Genomic DNA, 9899 nt, shown 5'->3' on the forward strand with positions numbered 1-9899 from the left:
GTGAGGGAAACAAGGGAAAGGCTGATAAAAGGGTACAAACTTTGATGTAGAAGATAAATAACTATTTCAGATAGACCTATCCTGCTGTTGGGCCTAAGGCAAGTTACTTAATCTCTCTGTATGTGTATCTTTAATATGGAAATATTAAAGTTACCTAGTTCACTGTCTACAAGGATTATAAAAGATCATATATGAACGCAGTACCAGGGAAATAGTAAATAACCACTCAATAAATATTTAAATAAGATGAGTAGAAAGTTTAGAGACATGAATTTTATCCCTGAATAGACAATGATGTCTTTAAATTTCTCAATGAGAAGATAGAAGCAATATCCAAAGTAAACTAGTGTTGGTAAACACTGATGTGTTTACAAAAATGTTTCACAAACTTCTCATAAGAATTCTCAACATTATATGAAAGAAATTCTCCATGTTTTTGGGACTTCAGGTGGTTTAGCACTACTTAGTTTCTGCACCCTCATGACAAGTACATGCATGATAAATACTTGAAATATTATTTCACTGTCCTCGATTACTCCTTTATGCCCCTTACATATTTTGATTGTAAGAAGGGAAGAAATTCAGAATCTACATAAAAGATTGAAGAAAAACCTAATTAAAAAAACCCTAGGATTGCTAATACAACACAGAGCTGCCAAAACTGCACGGATAAGTGATTTTGAAACTATCAAATAGACATTCTACAAGGTCAAACAAATGCACTGTGTCTGAAAGTAATGAGTGATTTTAGTCCAACAGTCATTAAAATGCTTAAGAAAAAGGGTTACTTTTCTGCTGGCTTCTGTTCTTTATAGGAAGATATCATTATTTATATATTCCATCCTACCTTTAATTGCCTAGGTTAACTTTAAACACTTTTTGAAAAAAGTCTTCACATACCAGAAGAAAAATGATCTATTCAGGACTTGGAGTTACTTAGGGTCAATGACAAAGAAGGTCCACAAAGTAAGCTAGTAAAACAAAGTAAGGAATCTCAGATGTAAAAACATCCATTCCTTTTCTCTCTTCTTTCTTTTCTTCTTTTAAGTATAAGTAATATCAGAATATTTTATCAAAACAGATGTGTGTTCAGTCTCAGATTTTGTACCTAATAGCCATGATTTTGGAAAGCGGCCTCATCTTTTAAGCTCATCTAAACAATGAAGAAAATCTAAAGAAAAACTAAAACCTCAAAAAAAAAAGTTATGAATATTAAATGAGATGGTGTACATAAAATGTTCAGCATGATAGCTGAAATACAATTAGTATACAACATTCAGCTGTAGATATTTTATTCTGTATTTGTTTTTAACTTAGTTGTGCTTACTTGTTTTATTTTGTTTTTGAAGTCTTGAACCCATTAAAGAGGAATTGAAAGCTCGATCAAATATTTTTCTACTCAAATCCCAGGGATCATGTGACTTTTCAGCAGAGGAATGAGCTCAGTTACCATTTTAACCTCAGTATCTGGGACAGAGTAAATGAATAAATAAGTGTGGAACTTTTGGTTTTCTTTTTTGTAACTGATAAGCCCTTATAGGTAGTTGTGATTTTCCACAGACAACCTTAAATAGAATTCAATGTCTTCTTCACTAACCAACAGAAAATTTGCTTAAATAGACCTTGGTAAAACAATGGCTACTTTCCTGGAGATTTAGGAAACAGCAGAAAAGGGAACTTAAATAGCATGCATTTTCTGTTCAGTCATCCCCGATCCCTCTTAAATCGTAGAGGCCTCTTTCCAACAAGAACTCCCATCTCAACACTATTCGAAGTCACCTCAGAACCCTATCTCTGGGCCTTCCCGGTGGCGCAGCAGTTGAACGCTGGGTTGCGAAGCTGCCTGCAGCCTCTACAGCGCCAGCTCGATCCCCAGCCACCCGCGAGGGTCCCAGATGGCGCACAGACCTCTCCTGCTGCCTGCTGCTCCCCTCAGCAGTGTATTTCGTCATTCTGCCTGTTTTACTCTCCCTCTGGCTCTGGTGAATTCTCTCACCCTCCTGTGCCTCTGACTGTACCCAGTGCTTATATAAATAAATAAATAAATCTTTTTTTAAAAAAAAAAAGAACCACTATCTCTATTTCATATATAAAACAATTTATATAACCTGTATTCCTAATTTACTTAACATTGTTTTTAAGGTAAGTAAACAAAAGTTCTTCTATGTTTCAGGCTTCAGCCACACTAGATGGCCCGCTATAAACCACACATTACATTTCCAGTTAGCATGCAACTGAGTGGCAACCATGGACCCCAAGCTGTTGAGGAAGGTACACTCACAAAGGGAAACAAAATGGACTCAAAGTATGAAAGTTTTTTTTTTTTTTTTTTTTTTTTTTTAGAATTAGTGAGTATACAAAAAGAAGAAAGGATATTCTTAATAAAACTCCCCAAATTACCCATCCCTTCATGGGAAAATGCTCTAACCGCCTCAACCTGAAGCAGGAATGCTAATGCTGGTATATCTGCAGCAAGTTTAAGTTATCTCTGGCAAGGATCCACAAGGAAAGGGATAGGTAAGTTCTAGAGAGACTGGCTAAAAGAAGAGATGCAAAAATCAAAGTACAAAACCAAGATAACAAGTGCCACTACCTCTGCCAAGGACAGCCTCCCCAAGTGTCTCACCCATGTGTCTCTTACAAGTTTCTCTCTTACAAGTGTCTACTCACATGTCCTCCAACTCTCCTTCCCATCGGTACAAGGGGACAGTTGGGGCCACAGAAACCAGAATGACAAAGATCACATGTGTTCAGTTATAAGCCAGACATGGCTGCTTAACTCCACCCCTAGATCCCAGTGACCAACCCCCACTCCCTATTCAGGACATCAGATTTGTGGCATGTGGGGCATTGTTACATCCTTGCTTCTACTTCATCCTTTCCTATAAAAATTATATTTAACGTGTAATAATTGTCACAATAGACTAAGCCACAGGGGAACAAAGACTGTCAGTAAAATTCACCACTTGGGCAACAAACTTGAATATAATAACAGGCACCTCAGTAAATGATTATTTGTAATCCATGTCACAGTAAGATATATGAGTTGTCCCTTCTGTGGACAGTATGTACTTTACTACTTATATGCTCTTTATCTAGTGACCTTGCATGCATGAGTGTACATGTTTGCATGCATGCATATATATTGAGGAAGGAGGGTTCTATTTTTTCTCACATTTACATTTAAGTTTTCTTTCAGATATTCATTCATCAAAATCTTGACCCAAACCTGTTATTTAGGTAAATGTGAAGATATCATAATCCATTCCAGACATTGAAACACAAATATTACAGAGTTTGATCAAAGGAAAACAATGTTTTTGGTAATAACAATAACTCCCATACTGGGGAAGAAATAAAGAAAATTTTTGACATGCCAATTTGCTTTAGATTCAGATGTGAAAAACTTAGAGAGAGACAATGTGATGTTTTTATTTTATTTGCCTCCAGTCATCTACATCATTAGTTCTCTTGTTTTCCTGTATTTTTATTCTTACTCAACTTAATATTCTTCTCCAATCCTATAGCCAAGTCCCCTGTCTCATTCTTATTTCCCTCCCAAGTTCACTCCTGCGCATATTCTCTTGATTTATCTTCCTTGCCTAGTATCATTTTCTAACCTTTTCCAGTATTTTTCTCTGACTTCCATTTATCCCCAAGCTAATCTTTTGACCTTTCTGTAATCTCTTTTCTTTCCACATTATCTTGTTTTCAGAGTTGTCCTTATCTGCTTAGCCCACAGTCAAGTTCAGGGGGAACATTCAATCTGAAAAGTCTTTAGTCTATAAATGGATTACCAGTTGTCTCCAAAGGCTTGACTCATACATATACCTAGAAAAGGGCCCTTGTCCTTCCAAGGCCTTTCCAGAATAGACACTTCTGCACTTTCCTCTGTTATTCCCAATCTGCTCACTGTTTCGAAATCTTTGGTCAGAATTTCCAAGTAAAAGCAGCACATTGATTAACTCAGGTTCTACTCAGTCATTGATCATTTTCTCTCCATTCTACAGTTATCTTCTGGTTTGGGGCTTTTATAGTGCGAGGGGCAATTTGTAAGGGGTTTGCCTGCATCTTTCAGATTTAAATTGATACTCTAAAAAGCCTGACCACCTCCAAGGCAAATGTTTCCCAAGTTTCAATTTAGTTTTCATTAGGAACCAGGCAGCCCCTGTGCCAGCCTGGCTGCCCATTTAAACAGGGCCTCTCTCAGGGGATTATGCAGTTGCAAGCTGAAACATCTATATGCAAATTAGCCTTTCTGTATTTGCTATCAGCTACCACAGAAATTTTCCATTCCTTCAAAGCCTTTTTTTTAACAACAGAAAAAAAGCAAACAGAAAAAAAGAAAATCTCTTTAGCATAGTCAGAAACCCTAAAGAAAGAGTGAAAGGTTGCTCCCTATACTACTAATTTCTACTCTCACCCTACCTTCTCCTTCATAGAATTGCAAGAGGATAGAATATCCCCCTTTTTCCCCCACCCCCCACAACATAAACATATCCTAAGGCAAGGTTATATTACAATTCTAATTTATCCAAACTAAATAACTGGGGCACAACAGAAGTAGGGAAGCTTCTCTTGAAGCTACAAACACAGCTGAAGTTTTTGAATAAAATAAAATTTGATTATTTTAAAATAGATAGAATTAACTGTTATTTGCATGAATAGAGGTGAACAGCATTATGGATGGATGGTTTATACATCATATGAACATAAGTTATTTAATTGAAATACAAGGTATATTTGTGCTAAAGTTGAGGACTGTAAGAGGCAGTGAAGCATGGCTGTTAGTCCTTGAACAGGTTTTCTGGGCAAAAACTTTTTTTTTTATAAATAAAAACATTGTATTTACTTAGAAGCATTCAGAATGTCAACAAAACAGCTGCAACATTTTTTTTTTTGCAATTACAGAGTGGTATTCAGTTAACAGAACAACAATTATTTCATATAAGCTGCATCAGACACAACTGAAGATGAAAAACTACCATCCCCATATATAACCAATTTGTGCTGTGCACCAACAAGAATCTGCTTTAAATTGCCATGCCAATTTACAACTCCCATACTGTACCAGGCAAGGAAAATACCACCAGGAAGGGCTATCTAAAGACTCATTCGGTAGTGTGTTAACTACACAAAAAAATACACTGTACAATTTAAAAACAAATCTTACACAGCCTTACATTTCAATTTTTTTCTTTAAAAGAAGTGAGTTGTATACAGGGGGGTTAAATGCTTCATAGACAAGGAAAAAAAAAAAACACGCTAGGACCAACTTATTCATCATCATCATCCTCTTCTTCATCTTCATCCTCTTCATCTTCCTCCTCTTCTTTTTCTTGATCTTTTCTGCCTTGATGACCCCTTTTTTTTGGCTGCATCAGGCTTTCCTTTAGCTCGGTATGCAGCAATATCTTTTCTGTATTTTTCCTTCAGTTTAGCAGCCTTCTTTTCATAAGGCTGTTTGTCATCTGTAGCAGTGTTATTTCACATCTCTCTCAGTTTCTTTGCAGCATCACCAATGGATAGACCAGGATGTTCTCCTTTGATTTTTGGGCGATACTCAGAACAAAACAAGAAAAAGGCCGAAGGCCTCTTGGGTGCATTGGGATCCTTAAACTTCTTTTTTGTTTCCCCTTTAGGGGGGATAAAGTTTTCATTTCTCTTTCATAACGGGCTTTATCCACCTTTGCCATGTCTTCAAACTTTCCTTTTTCTTTAGCAGACAAGGTCTTCCACCTCGCTGAGCACTTCTTAGAAAACTCTGAGAAGCTGACTGAAGCATCTGGTTGCTTCTTCTTGTGCTCCTCTCAGCAAGTTTGCACAAAAAATGCATATGATGACATTTTGCCTCTTGGCTTTTTGGGATCACCCTTGTCCATGTTTAATTTCTTTTCCTCAGCGAGGCACAGAGTCGCCCAGTGCCCGTCCGGCTCTCAATTGCCCCGGTGCTGTCTCTGTGGAGCTCAATGTACTGCAATGGCTGGGCAACAACTTTATTATTTATAAATAAGAACCTGAACCTGATCAGTAGGTCCTAAAGTATTAGAAGACTTCTCATGCTTTAACTTTGTACTGAGAAGTAATTTCCAATTTATAGTTGCAAGACTAACAGAAACAAACACACATTATCCTTCACCTAGATTGACCTATAGTTGTCATTACAGATATAAATGCCTATATGTGTATGTATATATAGAGGGAAATAAAGAGATACTTACAGAGAAATCTCAGTCTCTCTCATCTTCACAAACGTGCGCACACATGCACGCACACACACACACATACACACACTTGAAATTCAAATTGAAATAGGTTAACAGCTTTATCTGATAAACCTGGGGGGCAGAAAAGTGAACAAAGAGTGCAATAAAGAGCAAGTTATCAATGTGGGTGTCTGAGGTTCCCTCTCAGGGAGGACCTTCTGAAATATGATACAGAATATTCCTCAGAACTGACTATAGCAGGACAGACAATTTGAGCCTTATCCCTTAACTCCCACACAGCCTGCCTTGAGGATTGTCCCCAGGCACCATTCATTCTTTGGCCCTTTTGTTTGCCGCTGGTTTAAGTCTAAGTGTGCTCCCTGGATGAAGCAAGTTTTCAAGCAGAGGAAGGCATTTAAAAGTGGAAAGTTGTCCAAACTCTACCTCAAACTGTCTACCATCTACCACAGGTACAGGGGACAGTCAATGGTGAGTTTTGGAGACTGTGAGCAGGGCATCCACAGTGTCAGGCAGAGTTGCTTTTCACTAGCTGCTTCACTTTGCTTAAGCTCACAAAACAACTTTGTGACTATCACAGGGATTCTTAAATATTACAGGGAGCTTGATGTAGTTGAAGCCTCTGTCATTTACGACTTTCAGTGCATCAAAATAAAGACATCCTGGTCTTTTACACTGACTGTGGAGCTCAGGAGCACCTGCTCTTGAGATGCACTTGCTTTTGCTTTTGGCATGCTGGTGATTCACATTCCTGGGCTAGTAAGACTATAGGATAGGCCTTTAGATGGTGCCAAGGTACTAGTACTTAAAATAGTGCCCTCTGAGGTTGTCTAAGAGGTGGCTGGCCTCCTTCTCACAGTCCTACTACTGTCTTCTAACATTGCAGTGGTTGAAAATCATATTACCTTTATTTTGAATTATTACCACCTTCATTTTCCAGATGGGTAAATTGAGTTTCTAGTATGGACATTCCATCTAAAAAGCCCATTTCCTGTGATTTCTTAAGTAAAGACTAACTTCAAACCTCAAGTCTTTCTTAATTAAAAGTACCTGGTTATGACCTATTCTCTACAAATTCGGGTCTTGGATTCAACGTGGGCAAGCTCACTTTTTCTAATAGGGTTTGATTAACAGTAGAGAAAGCATGAGGCTTCTATTTCTTCCATGTCCCAAACTGGAAGCTATTAAGAAGTACACTGGGTTTAGAGTACACTCCAAAGCCTGGGTTTTTTTTTTTTTAAGATTTATTTATTTACACAAGATGGGGTACAGTCAGAGCCACGGGAGGGTGAGAGATCTCACCAGAGACAGAGCGGGAAGCAGAACAGGCAGGCAGACCAAAGATACTGCTGAGAGGAGCAGTGGGCGAGACAGGAGAGGTCTGCCACGCCATGTGGGATTCTCGCCAGCCGGCCGGGAATCGAACACATGCTGCCGAAGCTGCGGACAGCTTCACAGAGTGGCACTAAACCTGTTGCACCCCCAGGAAGACCCATGAGTATTCTTCTTAATATGTATAATTCAGAAACTATTAGAAAGCACTGACTTTTATATTTTTAAAAATATAGATGAAACTGCCTTAGCCTGAGTTCTTCAGGAAGCAGATCTGCTTTTCTTGTTTTCCTTGCCCTGCTTCCTTCACTTATTACAAGTTTCACTGGAGAGTTTGCCCCCATAAATTACTTGGCAAGACCCTTGCCTAAGGCTCTACCTCCACAAGCCTGACCTAAGACAGGCATAAGAGGGGAATGGTACAAGGTGAAGAATAAATGAATTGTTTCTCACTAAAGAACCAGGTTTAAAAGAAATAATTAATTACACATATTGTATACATCTACATACATATATATACACACAGATATGTTTCCTGTAACTTTAAATTGTAAGTGCTATAAATACCACCTTAATAAACTTTCATTTTTAGATCTCTTAGTGCTAAGAACTCCAAAACATATTCATTGATTCATAAGATTAATATGCTATTAGCTCTGATGCTACAACTGAGAGTTTTGAATAGCATGTCCATCTTGCTGTGATTTTCTAGCACAAAATCTCACACACTAATTTTAATTAGAATCTTAGAATTTTATAGTTGGAATAAACTTTAAGGATCATCTAATTCAACTGTTCAAGGTCATGAACAAATGGCAGCCAATAAAATTCAGTTATTGTCCAGGGTCATTCAGCTACCAAACAACAAAATTGGAATGATAATTCAATCTCACGCATGCCTATCCAACACTATTTCCCCCTGAACTACATTACATATCTTTTACCAAACTCCACATAGTTAAAATGAAGGGGAACAAATGTGTTTCCTGAAGACAGCAAAAGGTGAGGTTCTGTATCTTAATCCAGCCTGTGACTCTGCAAAGAAAGTCTGTTCAATAAATGGTGCTGGGAAAACTGGGCTGCTACATGCAAAAGAATGAAACTAGACTACTACCTCACACCATGCAGAAAAACCAACTCAAAATGGATTAAAGAACTAGACATAAGAACTGAAACCATAAAATATATAGAGGAATATATAGGTAAAACACTACATGACATATACCTCAGTAACATCTTTAAAGTCACATCACCCAAAGCAATGATAGTGAAAGAAAGGATAAACAGCTGGGACTACATCAAATTAAAGAGCTTTTGTACAGCAAAAGAGACATTAACCAAAACAAAGAGACACCCCATTGACCGGGAGAAAATTTGTGCACATAATACTAAGGGATTGGTCACAAAAATCTACAAAGAGCTGACAAAACTCAACAAAAAGAAAGTAAATAACCAGTCAAAAAATGGACAGAAGAACTAAAAAGAAACTTCTCTGAAGAGGAAATGCAAATGACCAACAGGCATATGAAAAAATGTTCGACATCACTTGCAATCAGGGAAATGCAATCAAAACCACAATGAGCTACCATCTCACACCAGTGAGAATGGCACATATTAAAAAAAAAAACAAAACTAGCAACAACAAATGTTGGTGAGGATGTGGAGAAAACGGAACTTTACTACACTGCTGGTGGGAGTGCAAACTGGAGCAACCACTACGGAAAGCCGTGTGGAGGTTCCTCAATCTGCTAAAAATGGAGCTTCCATAGGATCCAGCCATGCCACACCTAGGGATCTACCCAAAGGACACAAGCACATTAATTCAAAGGGACACCTGCATCCCTAGGTGTAGGGCAGCACTATTGACAGTAGGAATGCTATGGAAGCCACCTGAATGCCCAAAAATAGAGGACTGGATCAAGAAGATGGAATAGGACTCAGCCATCAAAAAAGATACACTCATGCTAATGGCAGCAACATGGACGGAGCTGGAAGGGATCCTGCTCAGCGACATAAGCCAGAAAGAAAAAGAAAAATACCGGATGGTCTCACTTACAGCAGGAATGTAGAGGATCCAAATAAGGGATCAGGAAAAAAAAAACTAATTATAATAAAGTAAAAATCAAAATCAACAGGCAACTATTAACCAGAGACACTCTGCAGGGGGTAATAAAGGGAGTAGGATCAAACCAAGGTGGGAAGAGCACAAGGGACCATGATGATAGTTCACGGGTAAATGGTTGGTGGGAATTCATGGGGAGCTATAACCAAGATGAACATGCATACATTGTACAAAATTGATGTAAAAAAAAATCTTAGTGGGCCTTTGCAAAAAATAAATAA

The 9899-nt window shown here is 38.1% G+C and overlaps 1 pseudogene across 1 annotated transcript; it reads right to left on the reverse strand.

Annotated features, from left to right (window-relative positions):
* Positions 1–5276: 5276 nt before the first annotated feature.
* On the reverse strand, positions 5277–5882 carry LOC311173303 (high mobility group protein B1-like; annotated as a pseudogene). The gene has a single exon. The product of its transcript is annotated as a high mobility group protein B1-like (transcript).
* Positions 5883–9899: the final 4017 nt, after the last annotated feature.

The sequence above is a fragment of the Talpa europaea genome (assembly GCF_964194135.1).
Source record: "Talpa europaea genome assembly, chromosome: 7".
Lineage (NCBI taxonomy): Eukaryota > Metazoa > Chordata > Mammalia > Eulipotyphla > Talpidae > Talpa > Talpa europaea.